The sequence below is a fragment of the Telopea speciosissima genome, chromosome 3 (genome assembly GCF_018873765.1).
Source record: "Telopea speciosissima isolate NSW1024214 ecotype Mountain lineage chromosome 3, Tspe_v1, whole genome shotgun sequence".
NCBI lineage: Eukaryota > Viridiplantae > Streptophyta > Magnoliopsida > Proteales > Proteaceae > Telopea > Telopea speciosissima.
This window is the reverse complement of record NC_057918.1, coordinates 58,689,406-58,708,579: the sequence shown is the minus strand read 5'-3', so window position 1 is coordinate 58,708,579 and position 19,174 is coordinate 58,689,406. Positions and strand designations below refer to the sequence as shown.

General features: G+C 40.2%; 1 protein-coding gene across 3 annotated transcripts in view; it reads left to right on the top strand.

The window, feature by feature from the left end:
- Positions 1-13,336, top strand: part of LOC122653503 (zinc finger protein CONSTANS-LIKE 12-like) — a 47,712-nt gene extending 34,376 nt beyond the window's left edge. The window contains exon 5 of one of the 3 annotated variants that reach the window (XR_006331823.1): positions 13,119-13,336. The gene's annotated coding sequence lies outside the window, so the exon portion shown is untranslated. Of the gene's footprint in view, positions 1-12,658; positions 12,925-13,118 lie in introns of those variants that run through there. The other 2 variants (XR_006331822.1, XR_006331824.1) reach the window with 2 other exon arrangements.
- The last annotated feature ends 5,838 nt before the right edge of the window (positions 13,337-19,174 follow it).

Genomic DNA, 19,174 nt, shown 5'->3' with positions numbered 1-19,174 from the left:
TAGTTCTGGCACTCAGCCTCGTGGTAGTCTTACACAATCATGTGACCTCCCTACTACTGATAAGGAACCTGTGAAGTGCAAATATTGTGGTAAGGAGCGTCATACTAAGGAGTTTTGCTGGAAACTTCATGGGAGACCCAACAATCCTCGTGGACGGGGTCATGGTCGGCATAATCAGTCACATGTGAATCACACTGAGTCGTCGGATGCCACTACCCCTATTGGTGCCTCTTTATCACAGGATGAGTTACTGATGCTACGTCGTTTAATGACCAAGTTAGAGCTCTCATCCTCTGCTGTCACTGTTGCCTCTATGCCAATTCCATCTGACTCTCATTCTGCTAATTCAAGTATCTTCTTTGGTGGCTATTGTGCATCTGTTGCCTCCATCCCTTGGATAATCGACCCAAGGGAAAAAAATCACGTGATTGGTTCTTCCACCCATTTTTTCCAGTATTCTCCATCGTCATGTAAAGATAAGGTTAGGGTTGCTGATGGTTTCCTCTCCTCTATTTCAAGAAAGGGTACTATTCAGTGTTCTCCCCTACTGTCCCTATCATCAGTATTACATGTTCCCAATTTCTCTACTAACCTTTTATCTATTAGTAAGCATTACAAGGGATCTGAATTGCAAAGTAACTTTTCTTCCCTTCATATTGTGTCTTTCAGGACTTGGTGATGGGGACAATGATTGGCAGTGGTAAAGTGAGTGGTGGTCTCTACCTGCTTAACAATGATTCCTCTTCTAAAGTTTCTCCTGAGGCGCATCACACTGATTCCACCTTTGCATTGTCTGGGATATACCAGTGGCACAGGCATTTGGGGTCATCCTCTATTGGGCACATTAGCTAGAGTTTTTCCTGATTTGTTTAAACGTTGTAATCCAAACACCTTCTCTTGTGATGCTTGTGTCTTTGCCAAGCAAAGTAGACGTGTTTATTCTCTTTCAGATAATAGAAGTTCAGTTTCGTTGCTTTGATTCACTCTGATGTGTGGGACCTTGCCCGTTGTATTTTTGTAACTGGATATCGATGGTTTGTTACTTTTATCGACTGTCACACTAAACTTGGATATATCTGTTGTGACATAAGAGTGAAATATCTCATTGTTTTCAACTATTCCATCATATAGTTCAAATGCTGTATGATGCCAAGATCAAGATCCTTCGTACTAATAATGGGAAGGAGTATGTTTATGGTGCATTCCAGTCCTATCTTGCTGGCCATGGGATTATCCATTAGACCAGTTGTGTGGATACTGCTGCACAGAATGGGATTGCCGAACGCAAGAATAGGCACTTGTTGGATGTGGGTAGATCACTTATGTTTGAGATGCATGTACCAGCTCAGTATTGGAGTGAAGCGGTTCTTACAACAACATAGCTTATCAATAGGATGCCATCTAGAGTACTAGAGTCTCCCTGCCCTATTGAGATGCTTACTGGATCATCATCTTTTATTCTTCTCCCCAAAGTTTTTGGTTGTGTGTGTTTTGCTTGCAACCATCTGCTTCATGGGAAACTTGATTCATGCGGTCTTTGGGTGTATTTATTAGGCGTTGTGTGTATCGACCCATGTAGTGTTGTAGCTAACAATATTCCAAGAGGAGAGTTTGGTTGAGAAGGAGCTGACAGGATAGGTTGGAACTGACTCTTCGGTTCAGGGGGAGCCAAAACCTCTTCAAGTATTTTCTCGCTCTCGTTCTCGGCAACAAGTTGATGGTAATGATGGTACCACTGCTCCACCTATGCAAGTTAACACCACTACCACCATTATGCCTGGCCAATCATCTTCTCCTGATCTAGGATCCAACACTCAGTCAGGTAATTCCCTTCCTCCTAGTGATAGTACTCCTCTTGATCCTACTCTCGAGTTATCCATTATTGTTAGCAAGGGATGTAGGACCTATACCCAACGTCCTATTTCCCATGTTGTGTCATATAACTCCTTATTTACTTCCTATTGTGTTTTTTTTTTTTTTTTTTTTGTCTTCTTTATCCTCTGTTTCTATCCCTCAGAACTGGCAGGAAGCTTTATTAGATCCTTGATGGAAGGAGACAATGAATGAAGAAATGAGGGCTCTTGAAAAAAATGACACATGGGATTTGGTAACCCTTCTACCTCATAAGAATCCTGTTGGGTGCAAATGGATGTTTATAGTCAAACAAAAGGCTAATGGCATTGAAGACAGGTACAAAGCTAGGTTGGTTGCCAAAGGATTTACCCAAACTTATGGGATCAACTACCAGGAGACCTTTGCTCTAGTTGCCAAGATGAACACCATCAGAGTAATCATCTCTTGTACAGTTAACCTAGGATGGGAGCTGCAACAATTGGATGTTAAGAATGCTTCCTCCATGGTGAGCTTGAGGAGGAAGTCTATATAGATGTTCCTCCTGATTACTCTAGTAACACAACTCAAGGAAAGGTCTGCAAGCTGAAACATGCATTGTACGGGCTGAAGCAATCTCCCAGGGCTTGGTTTGGTCATTTTCACAGGGCTATGGTGTCAGTGTGATATGAACAAAACAATGTTAGTCACACTCTATTTATCAGGCGTTTACGTGATAGTATCACTATTCTCATAGTATATATTGACGACATTGTGGTCACAGGGAGTGATCTTGCTGAACTAGCTAGACTCAAAGCATATCTGGGCAAAGAGTTCGAGATTAAGGATCTGGGCAAGTAACGGTACTTCCTTGGCATTGAAGTGGCTTGATCTACTAGGGGTGTATTTCTCTGTCAATGAAAATACACTCTCGACCTTCTTTCAGAGACCGGGATGTTAGGGTGTAAGCCTGTTGACACTCTTCTTGAGGCCAATACACACCTCAAGGGAAAAGAGGGTGAACCAGTTCATAGGGACAGATATCAGGGGTTGGTTGGTCCTCTCATTTATCTATCCCATACTCGCCCGGACATAGCCTATGCGGTCAGTTTGGTTAGTCAGTATATGCATGATCCCTATTCCTCTCACATGGAGGTTGTACTCAATATTTTACGATACTTGAAGTCAGCTCCAGGAAAGGGTATCCTTTTTTCGCCTCATAATCACATGTGTGGAGGCATTCACTGATGCAAACTGGGCTGGCTCACCAGATGATCGGCGCTCCACATTAGGGTACTGTAGTTTTGTTGGTGGCAATCTTGTCACATGGTGGAGCAAGAAACATGTTGTGGTTGCAAGATCTAGTGCTGAAGCCGAATTCAGGGCCATGGCACGTGGGATTTGTGAGTTACTTTGGCTTCAGGGTCTTCTCCAAGATCAGGGCCATTACTCTTCTCATAATGTAGAGGAGCAACTAGTTTAATTTTACTTATCCTGCTTATCCTGTTAATTTTTGTATTGTACATATGCTTCTCACATATGTAGAGGGCGGGCCTTGCTGCAATGGTAAGGTTGCTCCATTGTGACCAAGTTGTCACGGGTTTGAGTCTGGAAACTGCCTCTGAGAAAGCAGGGGTAAGGCTGTGTACGTTATGACCCTCCCCAGACCCTGCAGTGGTGGAAGCCTCGTGTACTGGGTATGCCCTTCTCACATATGTCAACATATTCTCTTATCTGATCATCTATTAAAGTATATAAAGTAGTATAGTTATTACTCCCTTTGTGACTGTATTACTCAAAGTACTCCCATGGCCTGGTTCCTCATTACTTCATCATTTTCTTTAAAACATTCCACCTTCTTTACAAATTGTTCTGTCTTCTCTGTCTGTTATACTGACTTCCGCAACTTGAAAGTTTCCTAAAAACGTGTTCCAATTAATGCCCTCTATTAGTCCACCGAATAAAATTTGTGATTATGAGACACTCCCAAATAATGATATCCAAAAAAAAAAAAAAAAAAAAAAAAAACTGGGATATGTAAAATTTATAAATAAGAGGAACAGAGTCTCTAGGGGGATGGAAGTCCAGTAATCTCTTCTTTCCACCTAAAAAAATTCATAAACCTAATTCTTCTAATCCTCTAATAACATCGGAGCATCTGTAATATGTCATATAATTCTAATGATAAGAGAATCAAATGAAATACAAAATTACCTTGTTTTTTTTTAAGATAAAAAAAAAAAAACACTGAGGAAGTCATAAGACCCTATCATTCTTCTCCCTTTAATGCTTTGTCCTAAAGGCTTAAGTATGATAGCTTAAAAAAATTTGACAGACTAGAACCTTTGTTTCAACATGATTTTCTTCACATTGTTTGTTAGGAAATCATTCAAAAAAGTTATTTCCAAGGTCTAATCTGTTAGAGTTATTAGAATAGTTGTATAAGGGTTGTTCTGTCATTGTCTTATTACTAGACATGGCTAAGTTGTATTTTTGTTATTTCTTCTTTATTTCTATTTACCTCCCTAGGGAGGTCTATGTAATTCTTAGAAGTGATTAATGAAGTGAATATGTGTGTTGAGAATCACTCAACACACATAATCGATTCTCCCCAAAACTCTCTCCTTCTTCTCCTCTTCTCTTCTCTTCTTCTACTTCCCTTTGCTGTAAATCTGGTTCTAGTGCTTGAATCTTTCCATTCATAAAAACTAACTTGGTATTAGAACCATTCCTTCACTGGGTTGAGAGTCGATTAAGTCTTGGCTGTTCTCTTCACCTCTTCTTGGAACCCTAGAAAGGTAGAGGGTCCCATTAGAGGATATACCATGTGAAATACCTCACATAAGTTATTCTTTGGAGCTGTTTCTTTCAAACCAACAGCAATGGAGGAAGATTCCTAGCTCACGAAGCACATTTGAAGCACTAGGAGCTGGACAGAACATTACCGCCAGCTGTGGAGCCTTCTGCTCATCTCTCTCTCATCTCTTCACCTATTGGAATGAGGACTGCAGCCTCTGAATCGCCTGAGGGTCCTCTTTCAGACCCCCAACAGCTTAGTTCCTAAGAGGAGCTGATTGAGGAGTATAACTCCAATCAGTGGTGCTCTCCAGGTATCGGCAGATTCTGGTTCTTCTTTCTTTTGAGTGCTTTGTTGTCTGTAATGAGTGGAATAGTCTCTTTTTTATCATATATTTGAGTGCTTTGGTTATCATGGAATGGAATCAAGCCTCATGTTGAGTGTTAGTTGCAATTATTCATCAAGGATGTGCCCTTGGGTTATTTGTTAGCTGGACAGCTGCTTGTCGATTTGTTCTCCTTTGTTGGCTGAGTTGTTGTGCAAGTTTTTCTTGTTGGCTAAATTTGTGTACATGGAATTTATCAAGGATTTAATCCTTGTTATGTGTTGCTGCAACTGTTTGGGGCAGAGTATGTGCCCTCTGTTTGCTGGATTTAATCCCTGTTGTGTGTTGCAAGGCTCTTGGCTGATTGGTTAAGTTTTTGGGACAATGTCTACCATATCTGGGAGTAGTATTGAGGTCAGTGGACCAGCCCCAACTAGCAGTTTAAGTGGTGGTTTCCCTACTATGGCTACTTTTGATAACCCCAACACCCAAATCTCTGTTGTGAAGTTGGACAATACCAACTTACTTGGATTGGTCCCGTTCTGTGAAGATGTCCTTGCGAAGTAGGGGAAAGTTGGGGTATATTACTGGCTCTATTAAGGAGCCTGCCATTACTGATCCAGGATATCTGAAGTGGGAGACTGAGAACACAGTTATGACATGGTTGGTTTTCTCCATGAAACCTGAAATTAGTAGGAGGTTTATGGACAAGGAAACTGCTAAGGGGATGTGGGACAGTGTTGCCCAGACCTTTGATCAAGTTGGTGACTATGCAAAGGTGTACCAAATCCACCAAAAGGTCACCAATATGAAGTAGGGTGATAGGAGCATCTCATAATACTATAACACTGTTATTAGCTTGTGGCAGGAATATGATCACTACAGGTATCTTCGATTGTCCAATTCTGAGGATGAAGCCAAGGTTTACAAGAATCAAGAAGTTGAAAGGATCTTTTATCTACTTGGTGTAATCAAGAGTATGAGCCCATTCGTCTGCAGATCCTAGGGAAGTCTCCCTTTCCATCCTTGGATGAAGTATGTAGTTACTTGCAAAGTGAGGAAACCAGGAGAACAACTATAGATATTACACCATCAACAGAGAGATCTGCTCTTGTTTCTAGTTCCCACAGAGATTGGAAAAGTGGGGGGAAAGGCCAAGGGCCAACTCGTGGAGATCATCGTGAGAGATTTAAATGTGATCACTGTGGAAAGCTGGGACACGCCAAGGACAGGTGTTGGGATCTTCATGGGCAGCCCCTGGTATGCGTGGTGGTTCATCTAATGCCCGTGGAGGCAAGCGAGGGGGAGCTAGGGCTCACTTTGTGACATCTGAGTCTGAGACATCTGGACCCCAGCCTGCTCCTGATTCCCTTTCACAGGAAGATATTGCAGCCCTCCGCCGGCTGACGTCTAACCTTGGAGGGTCAGTAACTAGTTTTACCTTTGGAGGGTCAGCTACTTCTGCCTCAGCCATGCAGGTCTCGTCTGCTCCTTCTACTGCACCCACCTGGATTATTGACTCTGAAGCCTCTGATCACATGATTGGTATGTCACAGTATTATGATTCCTACTCCATTAGTTTTGGCTGGGACAAGGTAAGGGTTGTTGATGGTTCCCTTTCTTCCGTCTCTGGTAAGGGTAATGTGAGAGTTACTCCTTCTATTCCCCTTGAGTCTGTCCTTCATGTTCCTGATTTTGCTACTAACCTATTGTCAGTGAGTCACCTAATCAAATCCTTAAATTGTTATGTCACTTTCTTTCCTTCCTATTGTCTTTTTCAGGATTTGGAGACAAAGAGAGTTATTGGCAGGGAGACTAAAAAAGGAGGACTGTACTTTGTTGAACCAAGGTTACCTGATCAATTTACTGTTGCAGCTTATGTTTGTGGTCGGAGTGACTGTAGTACTTTGGAGTCTGTAATGCTTTGGCATCGACATTTGGGTAATCCCTTTTTTGTTGTTATGAGGAGACAGTTACCCTACTTGTTTACTTCTTTTCCTTCTTATGTTTTTCAGTTTGAATCTTGTAGTTTTGCTAAACGTTGTCGCACATCTGATCCTTATCGTGGTAATAGATCTACTGCACCTTTTTCTCTTGTTCATACTGATGTTTGGGGGCTTTCTCCTACTACTTTGTTTCATTTGTGGATGACTATTCTAGATCTACTTGGACTGTTTTGTTGAAACAAAAGAGTTATGTTTGTGATGCTTTCAAGGATTTTTATCAACTTATCAGTACTCAGTTTGGTATTCAAATCCAAATTGTTAGGTCTGATAAGGGAGTTGAGTACATGTATGGGGGGCTCCAACAGTTCTTTACTGATAATGGCATCATCCATCAACTGACCTGTGTTGACACCCTCAACAAAATGGAGTGGTTGAGAGAAAAAACCGCCACTTGTTGGAAATCACCAGGAGTCTCCTCTTTGGTTTGCATGTGCATAAGACTTTCTGGTCTGATGCTCTTCTTACCGCTGCCTTTCTTATTAACCGGATGCCAACTCCACTCCTTGGCTCCAATTCTCCCCTGGCTCTTCTTTCTCCTCAATCCTCAGTCTTCTCTTTGCATCCAAAAATCTTCGGTTGTGTTAGTTATGTTCATGTTAACAAATCAGCCCGCACCAAGCTTGATCCCAAAGCTCTCAAGTGCATCTTCTTGGGTTACTCTGATTCAACTACAGGATATAAGTGCTACCATCCTCCTTCCTGAAGGTGACTTCTCTCCAAAGATATCACCTTCTTTGAGTCTATTCCTTACTTTTCTTCTCCTCAGCATCCTCTTTAGGGGGAGAGTACTAGAAGTGAACAGGATGCTGATGTCATTCCTTTTCTACCTCCCTTGCCTACCTCCACTTCCCCATTCCTATTTGATATTGGAAAATACAAAGAAGTGGATGTTGTTGATGCTGATGGTGTTGTTGATATTAATGCTAGTAGTGGTGGTGATGCTAGCAGTGATGGTGATGCTAGCAGAAAAAAAGAATACAAGGGAATAAGATTCAAAGATGTTGTATTCACAAGAGGTGAATGCTTTTTGAAGGGAAAAGGAAAGCAACCTTGGTATACGTTGCAGGGAAAGCACCCCTGCCAAAACCCCTCTTTGGATCTACATCCTTAGTCTCATCCTCCTCAGTTAGGTAATACTTCTCCTTCTGAATTAGATCTTCCCATTACTATGAGAAAGGGGAAGAGAGCTTGTACTAACCCCATAGCCCAGTTTGTTTCCTATGACTCTATTTCTCCTATAGGTATTGCCTTTTCCACTGCCCTCGAGTCTTCTTCCATTCCCAAAAATGTCATAGAGGCCTTATCCGATCCAAAATGGATGCAAGCAATGTCTGAGGAAATGGTGGCTCTGGAAAAGAACAATACTTGGATACTAGTTGATCTTCCCAGGGGGAGAACTCCAGTTGGATGTAGATGGGTTTATACCATCAAGTATAGATCCGATGGTACAGTGGAAAGATACAAAGCTTGGCTGGTTGCAAAAGGGTATAGTCAAGTGTATGACATTGACTACCAAAAGACTTTTGCCCTTGTAGCCGAGCATAACTCAATCAGGGTTCTTCTTTCAGTGGCAGCCAATAAAGATTGGCCAATGTACCAATTAGATGTGAAGAATGCATTTCTTCATGGACATTTAGCAGAAGAAGTGTACATGCAGCCTCTACCTGGTTTTAAGTATCCCTCAGCTGAAGGAAAAGTGTGTCTCTTGATGAAAGCTCTCTATGGCCTCAAGCAGTCTCCTAAGGCTTGGTTTGAGAGATTTAAACAAGCCATCCTGAAGAATGGGTATTATCAGAGTCAAGCTGACCACACCTTGTTTATCAGAAGAGGTAATGGTACAGTTACAACTCTCATTGTCTATGTTGATGACATTGTGGTAACTAGAATGATGTTACTGAGATAAACAGATTGAAGTCTTATCTGGCTAAACAGTTTGAGATCAAAGACCTTGGACTCTTGAAATACTTCTTGGGTATTGAAGTATCTAGATCAAGGAAAGGAATCAACATCTACCAAAGGAAATTTGTCTTGGATCTTCTGAAAGAGACAGACATGATGGGGTGCAAACCAACAACTTCCCCCATTGAACCTAATCATAAGCTTGGTGATGAATGTGGTTCTTCTCTTATAGATGCAAGCAAGTACCAAAGATTGGTTGGGAAACTAATCTATCTCTCCTTGACTCGACCAGACATCTCTTATGCATTTGGTGTGGTGAGTCAGTTCATGCATGCTCCCAGGAGTGGACATCTGGATGCGGTGTATCACATCATTAGATACTTGAAATCCTGTCCAGGAAAAGGTCTTCTATTTTCCAGGCATGATCATTTACAGATTGAAGGCTACACAGATGCTGATTGGGCTGGTTCAGTCTCTGACAGGAGATCTACTTCTGGGTACTGTACCTTTGTGGGTGGTAATCTAGTTACCTGGAGGAGTAAGAAACAACCAGTTGTAGCTAGATCCAGTGCAGAGGCCGAGTTTAGGGCTATGGCTCATGGAGTGTGTGAGCTTATATGGCTAAAGAGACTACTTCAAGACTTGAGTTTTGAAACTGAAGGGTCAATGAGACTTTATTGTGACAACAAAGCTGCTATAAGCATTGCCTATAATCCGGTTCAGCATGATTGAACCAAACATATTGAGGTTGATCGGCACTTCATCAAAGAGAAGCTGGATTCTGGGTGCATTTGTACTCCCTTTGTGAAGACAGGTGATCAAGTAGTAGATATCTTCACCAAGGGTCTCATTCCTAGTTTATTTAGTACGTTATTGTGCAAGCTGAGAATGTATGACATTTATTCTCCAGCTTGAGGAGGAGTGTTAGAGTTATTAGAATAGTTGTATAAGGGTTGTTCTGTCATTGTCTTATTATTAGACATGGGTCAGTTGTATTTTTGTTATTTCTTCTTTATTTCTATTTACCTCCCTAGGGAGGTCTATGTAATTCTTAGAAGTGATTAATGAAGTGAATATGTGTGTTGAGAATCACTCAACACACATAATCGATTCTCCCCAAAACTCTCTCCTTCTGCTCTTCTCTTCTCTTCTTCCTCTTCCCTTTGCTGTAAATCTGGTTCTAGTGCTTGAATCTTTCCATTCATAGAAACTAACTTAACCAACTTTCCTATGACTTTGATTACATCTTCATAGTTCTAGATGTGGTCCTTTTTAAGAATATTCTCCTAAGGAAGGAGTTGAAACTGGGGTATTGTGAAGAAAATCTAAATTCTGAGATGGTCACATGTTTCAATTTAACAGTGGAAACCCCTGTTTGATATGATAAATTACCCTATTTGAGTAATGGTTATTGAACCCAGAATTCAGTTGGTAACTTTTTAACCAACATTTGGGTTGGTTTCACATTGCTCTAAACAGCATATTCCAAAGGACATTTTTTATGGGTCCAAGATTTGTTTTCTCCCCAATAAAGTCAGTGGCAGTACATGTCGGGCATCAAAGCTTTTCTTATGGGAGAGAGGGCCCTCTCCTCAGATGTTGGCTGTGCAAGGATTTCTAGAGTCAATTGATATATCGACCTTGGATTCCTGCTGCAACTTGAGAGAGAGTTTCCTCTTCATCTCTAAAAGCAAAATTTGTCTACATTATATAGGAAAATACTAAATATATGAGAACTTGATGAAAATATTACATACTTTAGATAAGTATCCTAGTTCAAATGGACTATTGAAGACATCATTTTAATCCTAGAGAACTGTATCACTGATTGCGAAAGATTTAGCTTCATTAGAGGAGGACCTTTAAATTGTTACACTAGTAGAAAGTTACAGATGCAGCAACAGATCTCCATCATTTGTATTCTTCCCAAATGCTGATTAAGATCAAGGTTTTACTCTTATGGGCCCCCTCAAGCAGGTCTTAACTCTGTAGTTCCTATGAGAACATGAAAACCCACGGTTTTCTACTAGGGGATATGTAAACTGCAAACATGAAAGAGAGGGAGGTAATGATATGTTATTCAGATGCTTAGAATAGGTTTCATATCATTCTATTAGCAAACATACAACTCGGTCAATAGAATTAATGAAAGTAAAAGAATGCTTGAAAACCAAGAATAAAATAAAGGAAACCCATTAATTATCAGGTTTTGCGAGAAAGTATCAAAAGATGTATGAAGAGGACCAATGTTTGAAAGGGAGGAAAACTTCTTTCTTTTTCCAACCTGAATGTCAAATAGAAAGAAGACCTTGTCTAAGTTTTTTGGATTTAGTTCTTGTGAAAAAGGGCCATAAACTCTAGGTATCAAGAAAGCTTTCAGAGAACACAGGAATAGAAAGACAAAGCACTTGGAATGGAAATGGGATGGAAGGGCAGCACATAATTTCATATTATGTGGGTGGATGAATCAATTAAGATTCAAGAAAAGAACAAGAAATTATTAGGAGGCAAAAGGAATAAATTGATTATGAAGGAGATGCAAATGAAGGGTACAGATTAAAATAAAATATAAACACATAAAGCCACCAGTACTAACAACATTTTAAAAAAGCAAAGTAAAAAACCCTGCCCTGAACAGAAAATTAAGAAAAAAATTATCACTGTTTCTTGATTTTACATATCAAGCTGTTAGTTGATGATAGCATGCTCAAGAGATCTTAAAGCCACCTTGAGTTGGTTTTAAGTATGCCCTGCACACTCATACATGCACATGTGTTCAATGGGATAGCATGAAGCATTGAAGCAATCCTGCACCTTATGTATTATGTTTTGTATGAATAGTCTGTAGTACAATGTAAAAGCTCAGGAACTTTGGTTTTGGAAAATTTTTTTGCCAACATGGGAGGTGACAAGTTGGAGAGCCTTTGATGTGGTTAGGTAAACAGAGGAGTTATAGTAAGTAGATTAGAGTAGGCAAAAGAACTAGGGCTAGGCCAAAGATTACCAGGAAGAAGTGGTGAAAAAAAGATATGGATGCCTTTGGTTTAACCATAAATATGACTCTAAACAGCATTAAATGAGGAAGGAGAATTCATGTAGCCAGCCCCATTTTGTTGGGAGTGGGCTTGGTTGAGTTGAGTTGCACCAAATAAAGAAGAAATAAATAAACTGAGATTACAAATGGAAGGTTAGCACATCAAGGATGAGTTCCCAATTGGGTGTAATGAATTAGAATTTGAATTCCAGGAGATTGCTTGAAGGAGGCAAGGGAAGATAGTTGACCGAATTCTCTTCTCTATTACATAGATGACTGAAGTCAGTTTTGTAGAATTGAACTACTGGTAAAGAAGCTCTGTTTTGCTGATGGAAACAAATCTTCAGTTTTGTAGAATTGAATTACTGGTAAGGAAGCTCTGTGTTGCTGATGGAAACAAATCTGCTGTCTAGGTATTCTACAGACCCTGTTTTACTGTAATACAGAATTGATTTGCCATGAGGATTGGCCACCTGGTCGTTGGAGATAACTTCAGGTGATCTTTGTTTTCGGAAACAATTAAAGAACAACTAAGATTGTATATTGTCATACAAAAGCTAGAGGAACAGAAATACCTTAAGAGTAAAGCATGGGAAACATTATTTGTTATGTAAATAAAATTCACCCTCTTATGAATACCACTTCTTTTACTTCACGTGTTTCTATTTTTCTTGACATGGTGGTGTTATTATTTAACCCTGAACTTCCTGGAATGATGCTATTCTTTTCAATTCCCTTGATGCCATTTTGTCATCTTGAGCAAATAGACTAGCAGTTGCTTCCTCCCATGACAAAACTCTTGATTTAAAATAGAAAGGGACAAATGTACATATATGAAATTTCAAGCTGGCATTGTTACTATGGATTGAGTTTGAGTTCAGGAGCTTGTCTAGGAGGGAAGGAATGTTACTGACGCTAGATTGGCTTTCATTGCTGATGATTGAGGTAATGCATGTACTTCCCTTGAATAGTTCAGTTAGTAGTTTCAGATTCTTCTTGAGAATTAGGAATGGTAAGGTGCGGTATCATCCTCTGTATTTCTTGCACCCTTGCATTCTCCATCTTCAGAATTGTTTTTTTTTCCGGAAAAGGTAATATCTGGTGATGACTGTTTGTGTTGTAAATTTGTTTCTGGTGCTGTTTGGGAATCCAATGGACAAATTAAATTTCTAAGCAACTGCAGTATCTGGATGAAGGACCAGATACCATGATACAGATGATGAAAAGGTCTACCAGAATTTCCTGAAGACTCTGTAGCTTTAACAAAGCAACTCGGGGCAGGAATATGAATATTTGGGTATGTGTTTATCTTCTATTGTGTATTTCCTTTCCATTCTTCTGTTTCAGCTTTCTAATTTTATGAATTTTCACATTTGCTTCTGAAATTGGAACACCACACAGATGCTGACGGCTTGCAGTTGCCTTTTTATGAGTAGAGATTGCCCAAAACATTGAAATGTTAGTATCAGTTATCAGTTATATTATTTTCCTGTAACTTTGATCTAACCACAAAATCAATACTTCTGTTATACATTTAATAGTAACAAAAGTAACAATAACCAGAAACTGAAAAACATAAAAAAGATAAATGTAGAACAAAAATGGAAAAACACCACTCCTAAAGAAACAGAGAAGGCCACTTATTCAGCATTCTTGGGCAATTCACGGTAACATTTGGATTACACTGCTTTCTCTCCATCCAACTCATTGTCGGAAGCATCAACTCAGGTGAATTTCCGATAAGGTATCGTTCTGTGAGGCTTTGGCATGAATGACATAGCAAACATCTAATATGCCTGGAAGCCAAGAAATTAGCTCCATGGACCTGTCTGTCACATTTCCGGCATAGAAAAGCATCATCAGCTTGACAGTACAGTGAAGCTTGTGAGCAGCAGAGTTCACAGAAAATCTTGCCCATGGTTTTAAGGTCAGGCACCACCTTGGGTACCTCAACCATAATAGTAAAGCCATTGGGTGTTCCCTCTTCATCCCTTCCTCTGCACATTTCTGGGAGATGAAAATGGTTTGGCTGGACTGGAAGTTGATCGAAAGAAGATGGCCCCTTATAAGGATGTTCAGTGTAGATACAATTTTCTCATGCAAATCATGAAGAGATGACTGGTATTATTTTTTATGATTATTTTTTTGCCCTTTCTTCTTTCTTCTTAGAAGTTCTAAGCATATTAGGTACATTAATCTTTAAGCTTCTATGGATGCTTTGAAGGAATGAAAGGTAAAGGGAGTAGAGAAGTCATGAAAGCATTGTCGTATCCGTCTCTAATTTGGTGGTGGTTATCAAGTCAATTTAGTTTATAGAGAATAAAAAATTGTTGTATGGTCGAGAATTAAAGTTCCAAAAACTGCGGCTGGAGGAGGGACCCACTGAGCTCCATACAAACTTCTAGCCACGTGTTTAGGAGTGACAAAGCTAATTTGAATTTCTTTGTTCATGTGGGGCCCACCCCATGGCTTTTATGAAAAAAGTTTACGTGTAAAACAAGAAGTATAAAGCTCTAAAGGGTGTCTCTGTCTCTGTCTCTGTCCATACGGGCTTTGAGCGTTGAGAGGTTTGTCCACTTAAGTGTATGGGTTCAAAGCTTCGGAGCTTCGGAGATTCAGAGCCATGTATTGTAATGGCAACGCCGCATTCTGCACTTCTCACCACTGTTGAGTACGTCTGGTCTTTTCGTCAATGCTGTTGACTCTGAACCAGGATTTCAAAATTCAGTGAATCGGATTTGGAATTTGCCGATTTGTATCAGAATTGGCTGGGACCGGTTCTGATTTCTGGCTTCCTGAATCGGAATATTCACGCTAAGATTCCCATGATTTCTACCATTTCAGGCTGATTTTGATGTTATTTGGATCGATTTTGGCCGATTTCAATTTGATCTAAATCGAGAATCAGTGGGGACAGATTATGTCACGATTCTTGGTTTTAAAAGCCTGCTCTGAACCTTTCACAGCCCAAGCTCTATTAATACGGGAAAATTATCTCCTCAATATGTCTGTCCGTCAATTTTCTCAATTCCATCTAATAGGGGGAGGTGGACTCCACCCGAGCAATGTGTTTGGGTAGGGGTAGAGTGGTTATTTCTGCCCTCCCTATAGATGGAATTGAGGAAATTAATGGCGAGGTAAATTGAGGGGATAAAGATCCATAAATATGTGGTTATGCATGCAGGTTTAGTTTCTAAAGCAAAGTCAACATACCTTTGGCAGAAGTCATTGGATTGGAACTCTTAATCATCCATAGGGTGTGCACATCTTGTTGGCCTATACCATTAGGGTCTCTAAGATAATTATTTTTACTATTCAGAGGTGGTTGATGACAGCCATTAATTAAGCCTCAAAAGTGTGGGGCTTTATGCTTTTATCCAATACCTAACCTGATTAGCACGTCTTCATGATGATAGGCATTCCAATACTTCACATGGTCAGTGTTAGGAGCATATGATGACTCTTTGATTTCTGATAAGCATAATAGCATGATTGAGTTCAACCCCTGCATTATGTGCAAGTTAAGGTTCAAAAACCTGGAAAACTGGAATCGTATTGAGTGTTCTAAGGCTGTGTTTGGTATGTATTTTTAGAATGTATTCTAGGTTGATTTTGCATTTTTGGGCATAAAAAAAAACAATTTTTGTTATTGGAGAATGTGAAATCAACTTGGAATGCATTCCAAGAATGCATACCGAACACTACCTAAGATTTTTTAAAGTCTGATTTATTTTTTTGGAGATTTTGATTCAATAGACCTGAAGAATTTGCTACAAGAGGTATCAAACATAAATAAGGTATCAGTATCGGATCGGCTGGATCGTATCGGTATTGGTCTAGGCCAATATGGATACTTGGTCGATCCTGGATCGGGTATTGGTATTGGATCAAGTGTAAAATTGGCATAGACCAATACCAATGCTGCTATCTCAATCCCTGCTATCTCCATAAACCCAGCCACAGCCATTGTTGAATCTAGAGTCTAGTCATTGGTTTGAACCAATTCTTATCCTTATACCCAGTATGAAGTCATCCTATGTCCGGCTTATTACCGTATGGTAGCCCATAGCCTCAGTTAATTGAATTAGCTGGTTTTGTAGGAATAATTATCACCTCCAATTCGCTGCTCGTTTTAATTTCCTCCAATTCCTCACATAGGAGCAGAAATGATCATCCTATCCCACCTTGGGCAGTGTGTTCGGGCAGGGGGTACGGTGATCATTTCCGCTCCTATGTGAGGAATTGGAGGAGATAACGATTTGTTTTGTACTGTATTATTCTTGTCGTGGTTGTTTCAGAGCTCAGGGGAATCTTAGGCTAGTAACACTAGCCTGGCCTCATCCAGCCCAGCCAAATCTCCACTCAGCATTCAAAACCACAAATATCCAAGAGAGAAATATCTTCAACCTTTAGTTTTAAGTTATTTGCAGAGAAAAGTGGACCAGACAACAAATTAAGAAACATGACCTTATCAGGTATAATTCCATCTAGATAATACCTAATTCTCCTAATTGGCTCTCCTTATTATAACTTATTCTAAGACAATATTTATCTTCTCTCTTGCTTGTGCAGTTGTGTAAATTCTTTGTCCATGATTAGATTACATGCATACCTAATTCGCCTAATCAATTTAGACTTTGAAGTGTCATACATGCCAATTTTTTCTTTGAGAAAGAGAGAGAGAGAGAGACAGAGTTTGGGCATGGTTTTAATGCATGGTATCGGTACCGGTCATCGCCGATATCTATCTATCGTATTGAATTGGATCAGATCATTTTGCCCTCAAAATATTGATACTGGGGGTTTTTTTTTTTTTGGGATCATTTTTCCCTCCCCTATACTGATACCATCGATATGGTAAGAGAAAATTACTCGGACACCCTCTGTATTATGGCCATATTGCTTACGATTACCAACCTTTGAAACAATTACTTGACACCCTCCGAAACTTGACGGTGTTAGTCTATTGTTAGTGTTTAAATGAAAATATCTATTTTACCCTTATCACCTATTCAATAGAAAACGGTAAAATTAAAATTACCAAATTACCCAAAAAAAAAAAAAAGGGGCTGCCATGGCTGTGCGTGAAGATACTATGAGAGATTGAGACCTGAACTCTGCGGATCCCTAATTTTCAATTCAATCTGAACCCAGAATAAATTGCACCAAACCCTACGGTCCCTTCCCACTTGGCTTCCTGAACAACTGAGTGGTCGGCCGGACTTGCAGAGAACTCAGAATAAACAACTCCCCCCATTTTGAAGCAAGAAATCTGTAAAAATAGCCAAATAGTTAAAGATGGAGTGAGGCAGTGGGGGTTTACATGATGTGTAACCAGACTACAATGGTGTATTCGTCGTTCGTCGGCAACCGGACTGTGGTGGATTTGTCAATCCGTGGTCGAACTAGAGCTTTAGAAAGAAGAGGAGAGGAGAGAGTAGGAAACTGAGGGGACTGATTTACAACTCTGGTGGATTTGGAGATTTTGATTTCGGTGTCTCATTAGATTTCTGTTTTGAATTGGGGGAGGGGAGGCAGAGGTCGAGGGGCACAGGTGCAAGATGCAGAGGTCTGAGGGTTCACGGTGCAGAGCAGTAGGGGGTGTGAGTGGGCTTTTCGGCCAGGGTGCTCATAACAAGGAGGGAGCACAGTAGGTGGCGGGGAGGGGGTGCTGCAGGGAGTGGGGGAGATAGAGTGGAGGAGGGGAGGGAGAAAGCGAGGACCCCCTAATCGCCGACTATGGATCACACTTTTAAAGAGTAAAGAAATCCATTTTAATCCATCTATGACATCTTATTCCCTACCACCGACTCTATAAGACTGCAACTATATAAAACCCCAAGCATTCATTAGATGTCGAAGCTACGTACAACAGAACCAGATGGTGTACTTCAAGAAAGATCGATATCAACAATTCAACATTCTCCGATCCACAGTAGATGAACAATTTGAAAGTTGTAGCAAGGAAGAAAAATAAATTTACCTACTAAAATACCTGAAAATAGTTGAAGTACAAGGAATCGAATCGTATAAATCTCAAAGTAAAAAAAGAAAATCCGTTAGTCTCCGAGTAGTTAAAATGGAATAGTAGAAAATAGATTCAGAGACGTACGAGATCTTCAAATCATTTATCGGTAGAACGATCTAAGCATGAATGCGAGGAAAGAGACAAGGAAAGCAGCGGCGATCGATGCGGAGACGGCACTGAGCCCAGAACCAGAAGTAGGACTTGGAGCCGGAGCATCAGTAGCGATAGCATCTCCAATGAAGGAGAAGACGGCGAGGGCGACCGTCATAAGAGCCACGAACGAAGCTTTTCTCTTTGATTCCGATTCGACCTTTCGAGCTTAATCTTCGAAGATGCCTTGATGATTTTTGAAACAGCAGCCATTTTTTTTTTTGGTTGTAGGAGGAAGAAGTAGAAGAAGAAGAAGAAGAAGAAATAGAAGGGGGTCAAATATGTCGCTTCACTACACCTTAAGGGTAGTTTAGGCATTTAAAAAATATTTAAGCGATGGTAACGGTGACTGACTAACGGAAAGGGTTACTTGAAAGAAATGGTAAACTACAGGGGGTGTTCAAGTAATTGTTTTAAACGTCGGAGAGACTAAATAATTAGGCCATAGTACAAGGGGTGTCCAAGTAATTTTCTTATATGGTAATAATAGTAATCAGTGTCGGCAGCCGAGCGGATCCGATCCAATCCCAATACCAAAAACCATGGTTTGGGGCAAATCATCTCCAACAAGGACTCATCTGAGTCCAGTGGGTACGTGCCATATGTTTATGATCTCACTCCATATGGTTCCTTCCAATACCCTAAAAGTGCTGATGGGCCTTAAAGAATATTATTAGAAACAGGCCCATTCTAGCGGCCTACAATCGTCATATGCTCATATCATTGGGTCTGGATATTCCACACTTCTTCGGTATGCCCACAATGGCTCCATCAGGGTCAATGTCTCTCATTCCCATAATTTTCTAATTGCTAAACTCTTGATCAAACTCCGAAGTCTAAGATTGATAATGCTTCTTGTTGTCACAAAAAAATGGTGAATATTGAAGTTGTAATATTATTTTGATTGTACCTTGTCTTATTTTTAGAAGTTCTTTATGTTACGAGTAAAAAAGAGTCTTTACCAATATGTTACTATTACGAGTAATCAATGTCTTGCTTACTTTCAAATTAACATGTGAAATGACAAGATATTACCTTTCTTGACAATGTAAAGAAGGTGGCTTTAATGGCGATGCATATGCCGTGGTGGCCGATTCGATTTACT